The sequence below is a fragment of the Dermacentor silvarum genome, chromosome 9, assembly GCF_013339745.2.
Source record: "Dermacentor silvarum isolate Dsil-2018 chromosome 9, BIME_Dsil_1.4, whole genome shotgun sequence".
NCBI lineage: Eukaryota > Metazoa > Arthropoda > Arachnida > Ixodida > Ixodidae > Dermacentor > Dermacentor silvarum.
The window spans coordinates 62,080,839-62,096,606 of NC_051162.1; the positions used below are offsets into that span (position 1 = coordinate 62,080,839).

Consider the following 15,768-nt stretch of genomic DNA (forward strand, 5'->3'; position numbering starts at 1 on the left):
TCGAAAGCATCGACAACGTCAGTGCCAACAGTGACTACGCAAGCGACGAAGCCACGCAGTTTACACAGTAGCTCACAGGATTCACAACCACCAAGTGCCTTATACAGTAGCATTGCGTCATTTTCACTCGGGACATCAGTTGCAGTATAAGTTTTGGTCTCAGAGACTATTTGAAAGTAACAAGTTGGACCATCGAAACGACGCATTGAACCTCACAAGGATATTTCAACAGCGCAACTACCTTCTCGCATGTAGCAAGGACTGATTTGCAGAAAAAACTAGATTTCAAAAATTCTGTCAGGATATTATAAATTTCAACGTGATCTCAAATAGGACACTGCAGTTACGTCGGGCAAGTAGATGCTTGGATGTTCTCCCGCTGTACAAGGTAAAGAAATAATTGCGAGGGTTTTACATAAAACAAAGAAAAAAGTACTGGCTATCGCGTAATCGAAAGTAGATGCAAGCATGAAATGTCTACCATAAGGCTTCTTTTGCTGTCTGTGGTGCCGCCGCCTTCAACCGCTTTTCTTCTTCCAACAGTGCAAAGTGCTCAGCGTCAGTCACTACTTCTGCTTCTTGTCGTGTACCGCTCACTGCTCACGGACCACTGGTGTTCAAAAGAGCACAGGCAACCTCTCTATCGGCCTTTCGAACGTCGCTTTTGGAAATGACAAATTAAACTTCTACGTACTAGAAGTTATAGCTTGAGTTATATTGTGAACAAACATTAGGAGAAATCGGAAGCAATATTTCTTGTGTCTTGTTTGGGAAGTACCAAGCGTATGCAATGCGGTCCTGTACAAAGGGTTGGGGGCCAGAGATCGCATTTTTCAAACTTTTCACTGGTTGCTGGGGTCATCTCGTGTTCTTCTCGCAACGATGCGTGGATGTTCTCGTTTGAGTGCCCGGATAACCGCTCTGGATTTTGGCTCAATATCACTTGAAGGTCGCCGACAATCGGAGCTAAAAGCATGTCAGGCTTAAAAAAACACATATTGAACAATTTCTATCTGACTCAAGCATAGTTTAGAACTAAAATGTTGAAAGCTGCAAAAAATGGATCGGCATAAGCCTTTTACCAAAGAATCAGCAAGCAAAGGTTATATAAGGCAATAAGATTTAATTATGTAAACATAGCCTACTTAGAAAACGGCAGTGTGAGAGTGCTAAATTCTGTCAATATACGTAGTCTTAATTCCACTGGATTACTATATCATACAGAAAGTTGCGTGCATTGCAAATAATAGGGCAATACCTATCTAATGCACACAATTCGTTCAACTATCGCACAATTTTATTTCCTTTCAAATATAATGAATAATTTTTTAAATTTCTATTTTAATAAGTAACCCTTTACGCCACCGAACCCTTCCCCCCTAAGAAACAGTGTTATAATCGCTGTGTTCTTGTACAGTCCCGCGTAGTGGGTGTACGCAATTATTTGAGAAAGAGTAGCCCAAACCGATAAGAGGCTAGTCTCCAGTATGAGTGAATGTTACCATCGCAGTAAGGAATAATGTGGAAAGCACAAATTGGTAATGTCTGCTACCTGTTTATGGGTTCTTAAATGGCGACCTTATCATGGTTGTTACCCGAATAGACAAACATGTCTGCTGCCAGAACAAACATGGAAGGCTGGCCAATGTCCCATTAAGTTCACCTCTTCCATTGTTAGAGACTCAAGGTGTCAAAAGGCTGGCTCGCTTAGCTGGAGGCTGCCATAAATCTCAACTTCATCAAGACGTGACCAATCAAGCGTTAGCTTTTACAGTTATTCCTTCCAGTTTGCGTCCATCTACGCCACCCCTTACCATCGCTAAGGTAGTCCACGCCTCAAAACCATATGAAGGCAGACAGCATTACTGAAATTAGCATAAAGCCGTCGTCTCCTTCATTCCTTTACACGCATTGTCAGACATGACTGCATCCTGGTTTCGCTCTGACCAACACTGCCTCCTGCAAGAACCGCCGATGGCGCCCTTGGCCGCTTGCTCGAAGGATTGACCTCAATATTGTCACAGTGCGTAAGGTGGAAAGAAGAAGACATGGTTGGTGCCCTGAGAGACGACAAAGAAGATTCTGGGTTTTCGCTTCTCTGCGTAGCCATTAAAACCCGTCTGTAAAACCAGTACGTTTCTTCCTTCCCGTAACATTATTGGTGGAGGTGCTGGGTAGGCGCGTGAACTGCTGAACTATGCGGCGACTTTTCGCTTCTTCAAAGCGGCGACATTCGTTAATGATCTCATTGACTGTGTTGATGTTCTTATACACGAGAAGGTTAAACGCGTCGTCCGCTATGCCTTTAAAACGTGACTGACCTTGTCTGCCTCTGTCATGTTCTTATCCACCTTGCGGCAAAGAGCCAAAACGTCCTGGATGTACGCCACGTAAGATTCAGTGGACGTCTGTGCACGGGTCCCAAGGTCCTTCTGAGCAGCACGTTGGCGGCCGATGGGCTTGCCGAACAAATCACGAAGCTTCTGTTTGCATTGCTCCCAACTGGTAATCTCTTCTTCATGTGTCTCGAACCAGACTCGTGCCGTTTTTTTGAGGTAGTATATTACGTTGGCCAGCATAAGCGTGTTATCCCACCTGTTGCTGGCGCAGACCCGTTCGTAATTTGCCAACCAGTCATCGACGTCAACGTTGTCAATCCCAGAAAACATGCCAGGGTCGCGGGGCTGGGTTAGGATGACCGTCGGTGGCGTCGACGGGGCCGCGGTTGAAGACTCCCCTTCGGATGACATGGCAGCCAGGTTACGTCCGCTGCGGAGCTCCGTCTTGCGCAAGTGAGTACCCCGCACGTCCACCAATAATGTTCCCACCGGACGCCTCGGTCGCTGGGCCCTACGCCTTCAGGAATACACATACACTGTAGTCTACAAGTCGGGTCGTTTACATCAGGACGCCGACTGCCTGTCTCGTCACCCCGTCGATGCACCGAACGATTTAGTGGATGCCGCACCGATCTGCGTCCTCTCGCTTTCCGCCTTGAAAGACATAGGGGCTGAACAGCGACGCGATGAATCGTTACGGCAGCTTATCGAACGCCTGCTCTCTGACCCGTCTGACCCATCCCTTCACATGTTCGTACTACAAAATGACACCCTGTATCGCCGCAACATGCACCCAGACGGGCCCGAGCTGCTAATCGTCATTCCGTCTCATCTTCAGCAGACTGTACTCCAGCAACTGCACGACGTTCCCACTGCTGGACACCTTGGCGTCTCTCGGACCTATGACCGAATGCGGCGACGATTTTTCTGGCCCCGTCTCAACCGCTCCGTCCGTCGCTATGTCGCCGCGTGTGAGTCGTGTCAACGCCGAAAACGACCTGCTGTACATCCCGCTGGTCTGCTGCAGCCTCTGGATATACCGACCGACCCTTTTTTTCGCGTTGGCGTTGATCTTCTCGGACCATTCCCTATATCAAACGACGGAAATAAGTGGATTGCCGTCGCTACGGACTATACCACCCGCTATGCCATTACAAGAGCCCTTCCCACCAGTTGCGCTACAGACGTCGCTGACTTCTTGCTTCACGACGTTATCTTACACCACGGCGCACCTCGTCAACTTCTCACCGATCGCGGGCGATACTTTCTTGCCAAAGTCATCGACGACTTACTTCGATCCTGTGCTACTAAACACAAGCTTACTACAGCCTACCATCCTCAAACTAACGGTCTTACTGAACGCCTGAACCGGACAATAACTGACATGCTCGCGATGTATGTTTCCTCCGATCATCGCGACTGGGACACTGCTTTACCATTTGTCACGTTTGCGTACAATTCCTCGCGCCACGACACAGCTGGTTATTCGCCCTTTTACCTTCTATATGGCCGTGAACCGACCTTGCCTTTCGAGACTCTTCTTTCGACCACACTCGACTCGCCGACGGAGTACGCTCAGTGATGTTATAACCGCAGCGACCCAGGCACGCCAGATTGCCCGTCTTCGTCTCTCTGCTTCCCAAACACGTCAGAAGTGCCGTTACGATCAGTGCCACCGCGATGTCGAATACGAACCAGGTGATCTTGTGCTAGTTTGGTCTCCATCTCGACGTGTCGGCCTTTCGGAGAAACTCCTTTCGCGATACTACGGCCCTTATCGCATCCTCCGCCAGGTGACGCCTGTCACATATGAAGTGTCTCCTCTGGATGCTACCGTGCCTTCACCTCTATCTGACGTCGTCCACGTCAGCCGCCTCAAACCGTTCCTTTCTGGAACCAGTGAGTCGCACCAGTAAGGTGCTTCTTCTGACGTGGGTAATGTCACAGTGCGTAAGGTGGAAAGAAGAAGACATGGTTGGTGCCCTGGGAGACGACAAAGAAGATTCTGGGTTTTCGCTTCTCTGCGTAGCCATTAAAACCCGTCTGTAAAACCAGTACGTTTCTTCCTTCCCGTAACATTATGTTTCACACCGACCGCCATCTTGCCAACACTAGTGTGTCTTCTCCTGACTGCCATGCCTCCGTAAAGTTAAATGTTTCTTTATTATCATGAGCATTAATTTTTATTATGCGAAAGTATCAAATTGTCCATTCAGCAAGCCGGCGCCTGCCGTCTGGAGCAGTGAAACGGCATCTAAATTCCCATTGGCTGTGACACCACGTCACGAGCGCGCCTCCACAGAGCAGAACAGGCGAAAGGGAAAACCTGGTGCCACACTAGCACGTAGGTGGTGCTACTTCACCCTCGCCCTCGGAAGGCAGCGCGCGGTCCGTATCTCTTTCCTTCATCCCAAAGGGGCTTAGTTGCTGCGCGCGCCTGCCAGCCTTCGTGGCCGCTGCTGCTTCCTCGGTCTCTTGCCGCGGAGGGCGTCGGTAGCACGCATCGTTGGCGTGGCAGGCTACTGGTGCTAGCGGGCTAGGGCAGCACGTAACGCTTTGGTACATTACTCGCAACTCAAAACTCGAAGAACCTCTCAGCGGCGTTCAAGTGGACAATATTGCCTTCGCATTCACCACTCATAAGAACTGCTTCCGTGTCTTCGAACATTTCTTGCTGCCAAAATTATTATCATCGTCATAAAAATGATGACGAGCCTAACAGTTACTAAATCACCAGTGGCTTAGCGAGTCATAATCTTCATTGTGTCAATTGCTTGAAAAGCAATGTTAAATTACTGTCTTGTTTCCAATTAGGCCATACATACTCTTCAAGAGGCGCAAGATGGTAAACATTTCTAACTCACAGTTAAGGGCAAACGTTGCTGTATTAAAGAAAGCCATGATTATTATATACAGCATCCCCATTTTATATGTGTAGCAGATTTCAGGTGTCGAGGAGGATGTATGAAATATCATCTATTCGCAAAAGCTATCTGAAAAAAAAAGAAGTTTACCAACATTATTCAATGCATTGCAATACATTGGTTTCATCTAGCGGCTATGGCAAATTGTGACATCCTGATGTATTTTCTTTTTTGCTTCTTGCTTGTATTGTGCCTTTTTGCATATCTGCCTCCCTTGGACCTGTTCTTGACTGCGGCCGCACTGTTATTTGTATGTCTTGTTTTGCAGCCGCCTTGTAACGGCCTCCGGCTAACAGCATTGATAAAATACAAATGCTTTAGAGCAATAAAAATTTTCTTCTAGAGAACGAAGACTAAAAAAGACGAGCCCCAGCATCTGCTTACAAAAAGAACCCACATTTGCACACCAGGTGCAGGCTTGGCTTGAGGCGCAGTGCCTCATAGTAACTGATTACTCCCTGCCATATTTTGGCAATGCCTCAGGCTGCTGTGTTAGCTAATGAAAGATAGAACCCCGGTTGCACTGTAAACGAATAATAATTCACCTCTTGCACGAGCTTAAACTAATTTTGCATGTTCAGCTATTGTTGATTTATCGTGCATTTTCTGGCCGAGAGAGGGAACTCAGAACTTCCTATTTCGTTTAGACGATGACATGAAATATCATTGCCTTGAAATTTGCATATTTTCAATTTAGCGCGCCTACCAATTGGCAGTACGTAATACTCAATCGGGTACAGTGTCCAAGCCGCAAAAAGAAACGCGCTCTGCTTTCGAACAGAACTGTTTGCTGACACTACCGAAAGCACAACAAATTCCCATGTTCCCATTTTCGCTGATTTACCGTATGCTGGGCGCCCTATGTATCCGGTTTAACAGTCTCGTTCAAAGAAGAATTGAGTTCCGTGGAGATATTTGCATCATAAATCGCGTTACCATTCCGGCTCTCAGATGTATGCACCTTATCACGACGGCTAACAGCATGACCCGTCGCACGAGAAACAGCTTTGCGTTCTCTTTAAAAACGAACCAATCCTCGCCTGAAAAATAAAAAAAATATGTCACAGTTTCGCCCTAAGGGCGAAGCAATGAATGCGATAGCAACACAGCAATGTCATACGAAGTAAGGTGAGCGGCTTTGGTAGCAATATGAATTGTAGTAAACATGAGCTGATTAAGTAAGCAGGTGTGCTGCGGCGTAAGTAGACCGACATGAAGAGAGACTCGATGACCACGAGAAGGCGCGTGTGAAACGGTGGTGTTGATGAGAAGCGCTTCCCGTGGGCAGCGCGTGCGAAGGGACACACCTGTAGCGCTGCACTGCCGATCCGGGCAGCATTGCATGTGTAGCGTGCGTTGGAAAATGTGGCCCGACTATTACTAACTGTGGTGTGAGCGCGCACAAACAAACATGAATAGATCACACTGAATGACTGCAGACAACGACTGTCAAAACACTGGCAGCAAGCGCATATACGCCGCAGCGAGCGAAGGTACGTGCGGTCTATCGCTTCAACGGAAACTGAGCGGCGAATGCTGAGCGCATAAAGGTCAGAGCCGTGTGGAGATAAGAGACGGTGCGAGCGAGCGACGAGCGCGGTTGTTGGCAGAGTAGAAATGCCCCCCCCCCCCCCCGCTCCCTCCGGCGCTCGCTTCCCGCTTCCTTGCTAGCGCGTGGAAGATTGAGTGCGTTCGCTCTCCGTGACAGCGTGCGTCCCCGCACGCTTCCGCTCGGGCATGCGGCGCGCGGCGAAGATTTTATCTATACGGAACCTCACGGCGACGGCGACGACGACGGCGACAACGACGGCGACGACGACGGCGACGGCGACGCCGACGGCAGAAATTCGGTGAAAAGCTGTTTCGAGCAATACGCGGTAAACACACAGACATTGTGCTCGTGACAGCTGGCTTTGCGGCATCCACATTCGCAATACATGCGGCTTTTCGGTGCCGAGGGAGAGAGTGATATTGTGATTGTGAAGAGGAAAAGGCGCAACCACATTCTCTCTCTCCGCCTCTCTCGGCACAGGAAGCTTACATCTCTGTAGCGATGTAATTAAACGCCAGTTACTCGTTACGTCCCCTGTCTTGCGTTTCTGCGCGGGGCCCTCTATGCTGGTCAAGCTCCGAACCACTAGACCCACGACACCTCGACGATCATGTGGAGCCCACTTTAACAAATGGTGCCAGCGGTGCGATGAGACATCCACTTGTTATCTGCGTGAGATGCAACGGTGCGTCGGGATGATCTATGCCGGATTATTGACAGCGAAGTTTGGTGAGTACGAGGCTTTTTTCAACTGAGTTTTACCAGGTAATCAGTCTAGGAAAAAAGCATGTAAAGGCTCTCGTTGCCGTCTAGTTCGTGTAAGCTTCAAGGCAGTAGGATGTACAGAAGAGGAAGCAACACTCAGGTCAGCCCTGAATATGAGTTTGTTCCGAACACCGCTTTGTTGGAGCTTACGAAGGAGCTGCGTCTGGATACCCGCGACTCAGTTCGAATATCACAGTTTATCGGGGCTTATATTGCGATCAATATGCAGAAAACAAAGGTGGTGATATGTGTCGTTTGATGGCTCAAGGACCAAGTGGGGCCAAAGAGTGCCAAGGCAGTAATGATGAGTGCTCACTGAAATAATGGTTGATGTGACGTGGCTGTATAGAGGCCTAAAATTTAGAGCTGTAAGTTGCCTAAAATATATACACATAAAGCCAACAGACAACGAAGCCAAGGAAAGCATCGGGGAAATTAAGTGTAGTTGAAATTGGAATGTAGAAAATAATGAAAGAAAGGGAAATGAATGTGGACGAAAAGATAACTTGTTGCCGGCGGGAGCCGAACCCGCAAGCTCCGAATTACGCGTGCGTTGCACTACCAATTGTGCTACGACAACGGCCACCAATTCGTCCACTAACGTGGGTATTTTATGTTTACTTTATCTAGCCCTAGCAGTGTTAGCCAGCGCCACTCAGAACCATGGTCGGCGGATGTGGAACATCCTTTTTAACCCGATGGCGTCACGAGACACGTGACGCCTCGGTTCTCATTCTTCTTTCGTATTAAAATATATATGAATTAAAAATATGACACTGAGTGAAGTAGGGTATGCTATGATTATGAGATGTGTAACAAGGTTGTGATAGCATAACATGTTTTTAAATATGAAAAACTGATTGTTGACAATGAGTAGCACAATAGCCTCACCAGGTACCTTGAGTGCAAGTGCCCCGAGGCATGTGCCATAACAAAGGTTGATATCGCAACAGTGGCCTCTCGCAAGACGCCTTGCTACGAAATTATTGGGGAGAAAACACTAAGTGTTCGAACATCATTTAAGAAGGCTAAAACGGATTTCATGTCAAACAGCGGTTCTCTGCCTAGAAACAGTGCCAGGTGAAGTGGTATGCACTGCCTATATGCTAAGGGGAAACGTCTTTTTCTCTCAGCTTGTGTTTCGCGGCATTCTAGGAGGACATGCTGAACACTGAGCGTCTCCCCACATCTACCACACATTGGATGTTCACCGCCAGTCAACAAGAAACTGTTTATCATAAGTGTGCCCTATTCTCAGACGATAGAATAGGACATCACTTCGTCTTCAGTTGGTCAGTGATGGCCAATAGCCTAAATGTGGCTTAACCATGTGGAGCTTATTAAAGACTTCAGCGTCCCACTTATATTGCCAGTAGGTTCTCAGTTTGTTCCGTAAATATGGCTTTAGGTCTATAACTGGAACAGCTATGGACGTTGCAAGATTTTGCATCTAAGGAAATAGCCATTCGGTCTGCTAGCACGTTACCTTCAATACCTCTGTGTCCAGGCACCCAGCATACCGTTATGTCGGCCAGAGGCACCAATAGTACACCGGAGAGAGAAAAGTTCAGCAATTACCGGATTTCTGTGTTTGCAGCATGATATCAATGTTTTAATAACGCTTAATGAGTATGTGTATATGACCGCCTTATGTAGTTTTAACTCCTTGATGTGCTTCGCAGCGGACCATAGTGCATGCTCCTCTGCTGTAAAGATGCTTGTGTGAGGGTGAAGAACATCGGACTCCGAATAGTTTGGGCCGACGGCTACATATGATAGGCCGGCATGCGATTTAGACGCATCTGTGTAATATCCTGCACACGAGTATTTAAATTGTAATTCTAGAAAATGCATATGGGGGAATGTGGGCCTCTGGAGCGTGCTTCGTTACCTCCACAAATGACGTGTCGCAGTCAATGATGTGCCACAACCACGGCGGTATGCGCTTCGCAGGAGCCATTTGGCGATTTTCAAGAAGCGGAACGTCCATTTCTTCACTCAGCCTCTTCACACCGAGCGAGAATGGCTCTCTCGCTGCAAGTTTGTTATGAAAAAGTGTTGCAGAGGTCATATCGTTCATGGTGGGATAACAAAGATGGTTATTTTTATAAGTAGTGTGGGCGTTTATTACGCACATCTTCCTCATCTGTATGTTATCATCATCATCCTCGCACTTTTACCTATCCTCCTCTTCGCCTGTATATGTGTTCATCATCATCGCCTGTGTGCTGCGCTGGTTCGCTGACGAGCTCCCGGGCCTAATAAACGTCGTTCCAACCGAGCCGTCACAAGTGGCGGAGGTGCCCATCTCTTCGCTGGTCTTCGCGGAGAGGATGTCGAAGACTGGCTGGACGATTATGAGCGAGTCAGTTCCGCTAATCAGTGGGATGGTGTTAATAAACTCCGCCATGTCTCCTTCTATCTGTCTGGTGTGGCGAAGACGTGGTTCTTTAACCACGAGACGGACTTGACCAACTGGACTCTCTTCAAGCACCAGCTTCGTGAAGTGTTCGGCACACCGGCCGTTCGGTCCACTCTCGCCAAGAAAAGCCTCGATGCTCGCAAACAACACCTGGGCGAGTCGTACACCTCGTACATCGAGGACGTCCTTGCACTCTGCCGACGTGTGAATTCTTCAATGTCGGAGTCGGACAGGGTACGTCACGTTCTAAAAGGCATTGGACCTCTTGCCTTCAATGCCCTCGCTACTAAGAATCCCGCTACCGTCGCTGACGTCGTCACTACTTGTCAGCGCCTCGATGAGCTCGAGTCTGTCCGCCTACAGCCCGCCATTGACGGCGCCCATTCTACGGTGGACCACGATCTACGCACACTGCTTCGCGCATTCATACGCGAAGAGTTGCAATCTATGGGGCTACCCTCACCTTCGTCGTGTCCTAGCCAACCTTTTGGTGGGTCATTGCGTGACGTTATCAGGGAAGAACTGGCGTCCTTGACCTGCGCTGTGCCAGTGCAAGCTCCTGTCCTTCACGTATTACCCACTCCCGCACGACCGACATACGCGCAAGTTGCTGCGAAGCCTCTCGGCCACGTCACTTCTCCGTTGCCGCTACCAACTTACGCGTCGGTTGCTACTGCGCCCACGGTTCACATCCCGTCGTCACCGCCAGAGCTTTCATCGGCCCATCTGACCTCACTTTCCCACGGTACACCGAACACCCCCTCTACCCCCCTTATCGTTCGTCTCGTCCTATATGCTATTATTGCGGCTATCGCGACCACATATCACGTTTTTGCCGCAAGCGCCAGCAAGACGAGCGTCGGGGCTACGATATGTGTGAGCGCGATTTTTATAGTGGGGCCTCATACCAAGGGCGGCATTACTCTTCACCTTCGCACCACTCTCCATCTCCGCCTGCGTCACCTGACGCACGCGACGCTTACCGTTCAGCCAGACGCTGTTCCCCATCGCCCTTCCGCCGCTCATCGTCACCACTTCGGCCTGCCTCACTTACCTCTACCGGTCGCGCGGAAAACTAAGCGATGCAGTTTCCGGAGGAAAAACTGCATACACACATAAGACTGAAATTCCTCCAGCGCGCCCATCCAATATGCTTCGTGTGTATGTTGAAGGAGTGCCCGCGGATGCTTTAGTGGATACTGATGCCGCTTTGTCTGTTATGAATGCTCATTTGTGTTCCCGTCTAAAAAAGTTATGACGCCTTACGAAGGTCCCACGCTAGTTGCAGCCGAAGGAAACTCTACTCGACCTTCTGCCTTCTGTACTGCGCGTGTACTTATTGATGACATTCTCCATCACATACAGTTTGCTGTGCTATACCCGTGCTCTCACCAGCTGATTTTGGGATGGGATTTTCTATCTTCTGCTTCTGCTGCTATTTGTTGTGGGTAGCGTGTGGTACACCTTAGCGACACCGAACACTTGCTTGGCGAAGAAGCCCACCCGCCGTTTCACCTGACCGCTGCGGAAGATACGGAACTACTCCCAGGACAAAACCAACTTGTTACCCTCCTATCCAACGACATTCACCATGGTGACGTCTTGGTGTTCCCTTCTTCCCGTTGCCTTACTAAAGGCATAGCAATTACATCGGGTGTTGTTCGATTACACAATGGATCTGCACTGGTCACTGCCACTAACGGAACACCCGCAAAAATCCTACTTCCGCAAGGCACAACCGTTGCATGCGTCGCCGATCTGGAGCCTGTCTGCGTCTTGCCACTTACACCAGTCTCTTCTGGGGACCCCTCTTCTAGTGTTTCTTCTTCGGCGGCCGCCCTTACAGCAGTCATCAGCACCGACTTGAAAACCGCGCAGACACAACAGCTGCTGGCTTTGTTGAAAAAGCACGCTAATTCTTTCGATGTCTATTCGTCGACGTTGCGCCAAACAACCGTTGCAGAGCATCGCATTCTGACAGACGACACATCTATCGTGCGGCGCCGCCCATACCGTGTGTCTCTAGCCGAGCGGAAAATCATCGAAGACAACGTCGCCGACATGCTGGAACGCAAGGTCATTCGCGCATCGGCTAGTTCTTGGTCGTCTCCTGTTGTCTTGGTCCGCAAAATAGATGGCTCCGTGCGCTTTTGCGTCGATTACCGGGCGCTCAATAAGATAACTCGAAAAGACGTCTACCCTATGCCCCGCATTGACGGCGCCCTTGATTCCCTCCAAGGTGCGGAATACTTTTCCAGCCTCGATTTGCGTTCCGGTTACTGGCAAATCCCCATGCACGAAGACGATAAAGAAAAAACGGCGTTCGCAACCCCTGATGGACTGTAGGAGTTCAACGTAATGCCTTTCGGGCTCTGCAACGCGCCCGCGACATTTGAGCGCATGATTGATACCATGCTCCGTGGCTTGAAATGGAAGACCTGCCTTTGTTATCTGGACGAATTGTCATGTTTTCATCGACATTTAATCAGCACCTGCAACGCTTGGATGAAGTTCTGACGTGCCTCGCCCGCACTGGTCTTCAGCTGAACGCCAAGAAATGCCGTTTCGCCAGCAAATCCATTAAGATACTGGGTCATATTGTGAGCAGGGATGGCATTCAGCCGGACCCTGACAAGACTGCTGCAGTTCTTCGCTTTCCTCGTCCTGACAGACCCGAAGACTTGCGCAGTTTCCTTGGCCTCGCCTCTTATTTCCGTCGCTTTATCCAGAACTTTGCCTCCATCGCAGCTCCATTACGCAAGCTACTAGCTTCCGGTGTGCCCTTTCAGTGGTCCCAGGAATGCGAATTAGCGTTTGCACGCTTGAAGGACGCCCTCACCTCTGCACCTGTGCTTTGCCATTTTGATGAGGCCGGACCGACTCTCCTACACACAGACGCTAGCGGCCACGGTATAGGTGCTGTTGTTCTGCAACGCGACAACTCTTCGCGAGAGAGAGTCATTGCATACGCCAGCCGTGTACTCAGCGCTTCCGAAAAGAACTATACGATGACTGAGCAAGAGTGCCTGGCTATTGTTTGGTCAATACAGAAGTTTCGCCCTTATCTCCACGGCCGCCATTTCACCATCGTTACGGACCACCACGCTTTATGCTGGCTTTCCACGCTCAAGAACTTGTCTGGACGCCTGGGTCGCTGGATTTTACGCCTCCAAGAGTATGATTTCGAAATCATATACAAGTGCGGGAAGAAACACCAAGACGCCGACGCTCTTTCTCGCTGCCCGCTTCCTACGGCCCCGTTCGACGCCTCTGCAATCGCTTCGCACGTCACCAGTTCGACCGACACTGCTACGGTTTCCTCCCTGGCCTCAATGTACAAACTGCCATTCGACGATGATCAGCCACTCGCCTCTCGTCAGCTGGCTGACCCGTACTGTCAACGCTTCATTGATCACCTCTCTGGGGCTTCTCGTCCACCTAACGCGCGCCTCCGCCGCCAGCTCGCGCGCTTTAAGCTGGACGATGGCGTGCTGTATCGCCGTATTTACCATCCTGACGGGCAACGCTGGGTGCCAGTTCTACCACGCTCTCTCCGAGTTCGTGTCCTCAACGCCTTTCACGATGATTTGACAGCTGGCCACCTTGGGTTTCATAAAACCTATGACCGCATTCGAAGTCGTTTCTATTGGCCTGGCCTTTCTGCTAGTGTCGCCAGATACGTCGGTTCCTGCTCTCCCTGCCAGCGTCGCAAGCTCCCAACATCTGCTCCTGTCGGCCAATTACGGCCGCTTCCGTGCCCTGCAGCCCCGTTCGAGGTTGTTGGGATCGATCGTTACGGGCCCCTTCCGGTCACTACTGCTGGCAATCGATGGATAGTGACTGCCGTTGACCATCTGACGCGCTACGCTGAGACAGCTTCTGTGCTTACTGGCTCTGCTTCGGAAGTTGCTCACTTCGTTCTTGAAGCCATTATTCTACGCCATGGTGCTCCTCGTGTACTGCTCAGTGACCGTGGAAAGGCGTTCCTTTCCCAACTGCTAAACGAAGTTCTTCGAGCCTCCGGCACAGCCCACAAGACAGCTTCTAGCTATCACCCCCAGACTAACGGCCTGACCGAGCGGTTTCATCGCACCCTTGCCGACATGATCGCCGCTTATATTCAACCAGACCACAAAAACTGGGATGTTCTTTTACCATTCGTCACTTTCGCCTATAACACGGCCGTGCAGCGCACAACTGGCTACTCGCCATTTTACCTCGTTTATGGACGCTTCCCTACTTTCTTTCTGGACGTTTCATTCTTCAATTCCAAGGCTAATACATCTCTATCATCGTGCGAAGAGTACATTTCCCGACTCGACCACTGTCGCCAGCTTGCTCGCCTGAACACAGAGGCCAGACAACAAGACCGGAAAAATATTTACGACGAATGCCATCGCTTTGTATCTTTTCGACCTGGTGACGAGGTCCTGCTCCTGACTCCTGTTCGCACCCCTGGTTTATGCGAAAAATTCCAGCCACGGTTCATCGGGCCGTACATAGTCCTTGGACAGACTTCGCCTGTCAACTATCGCGTTACTCCCCTTGATGCCCCCACAGACCGCTGTTGCCGCAATACCGAGGTTGTCCACGTCTCCCGCATGAAGGTCTTCACGCGGCGTGCCTCGACACCTTGACGGTCGGCCAGGATGGCCGCTTTCACGTCGGGAGGAAATTAGTGTGGGCGTTTATTACGCACATCTTCCTCATCTGTATGTTATCATCATCATCCTCGCACTTTTACCTATCCTCCTCTTCGCCTGTATATGTGTTCATCATCATCGCCTGTGTGCTGCGCTGGTTCGCTGACGAGCTCCCGGGCCTAATAAACGTCGTTCCAACCGAGCCGTCACAGTATGTACTTTCAGAAAGTAATTAAAAGTAGAATATAACTGTTGTAGATCACGGTACCATTCGTTCGATTCGACATAGAGGCTTTGAACTGGGCTTGTCCTGAAGGCACCGGTGGCGAGGCGGATACCAAGATGATGCACAGGGTCCAGCATCTTGAGTGCACTGGGGGCAGCAGAGTGATACACTACGGCGCCGTAGTCTAAACGCGATCGTACAAGGCTGCTGTAGCGGTTCATGAGGCATTTCCTGTCGCTACCCCATGTTGTGTGTGACAGTATTTTCAGGATGTTCATTGTTTTCAGGCACTTAGTTTTGATACACTTGATGTGAGGAACAAAGGTCAGTTTTAAGTCGAGTATAACGCCTAAAAATTTGTTCTGTGTTGATTGATATGTGTTGTTCGTGGGGCATAATATCAGGATCTTGTATTGAGCCTCTCTTTCGAGAGAAAAGTACACATGAGCTTTTGAGGGGGTTTAGCCTAAAACCATTTTCGTTTGCCCATTTTGACACTTTGTTCAATCCGAACTGAACCCGACGCTCGCATATTGCAACGTTACAAGACTTAAATTCTATCTGTCCATCATCGACATATATTGAATAAAATATAGAGGGTGGTATGGCTTTGTGGAGGGAGTTCATTTTCACAATAAAGAGCGTACAAATAAGCACGCCCCTTTGTGGCACACCAGTCTCATGAGTGAAACTTTTGGACAGGGCATTGCCCGCTCTAACGCGGAATGTGCAGTTAGACAAGTAGCTTTCTATCATGTTAAACATGTTGCCGCGTACACCTATCGCCGATAGATATCGCAGGATTCCAAATCACCATGTTGTGTCGTAGGCTTTCTCCAAGTCGAGAAATACAGAGAGGAAAAATTATTTGTGTATAGAAGCACCTCTAATGTTTGC

The 15,768-nt window shown here is 49.5% G+C and overlaps 1 long non-coding RNA gene across 1 annotated transcript in view; it reads right to left on the reverse strand.

Annotated features, from left to right (window-relative positions):
* LOC125940099 (uncharacterized) overlaps positions 1-15,768 on the reverse strand; it is a 49,207-nt gene that overhangs the window by 9,620 nt on the left and 23,819 nt on the right. The window contains exon 2 of the long non-coding RNA XR_007463341.1: positions 5,204-5,332. This is a non-coding gene — a long non-coding RNA (uncharacterized LOC125940099). The remainder of the gene's footprint in view (positions 1-5,203; positions 5,333-15,768) is intronic.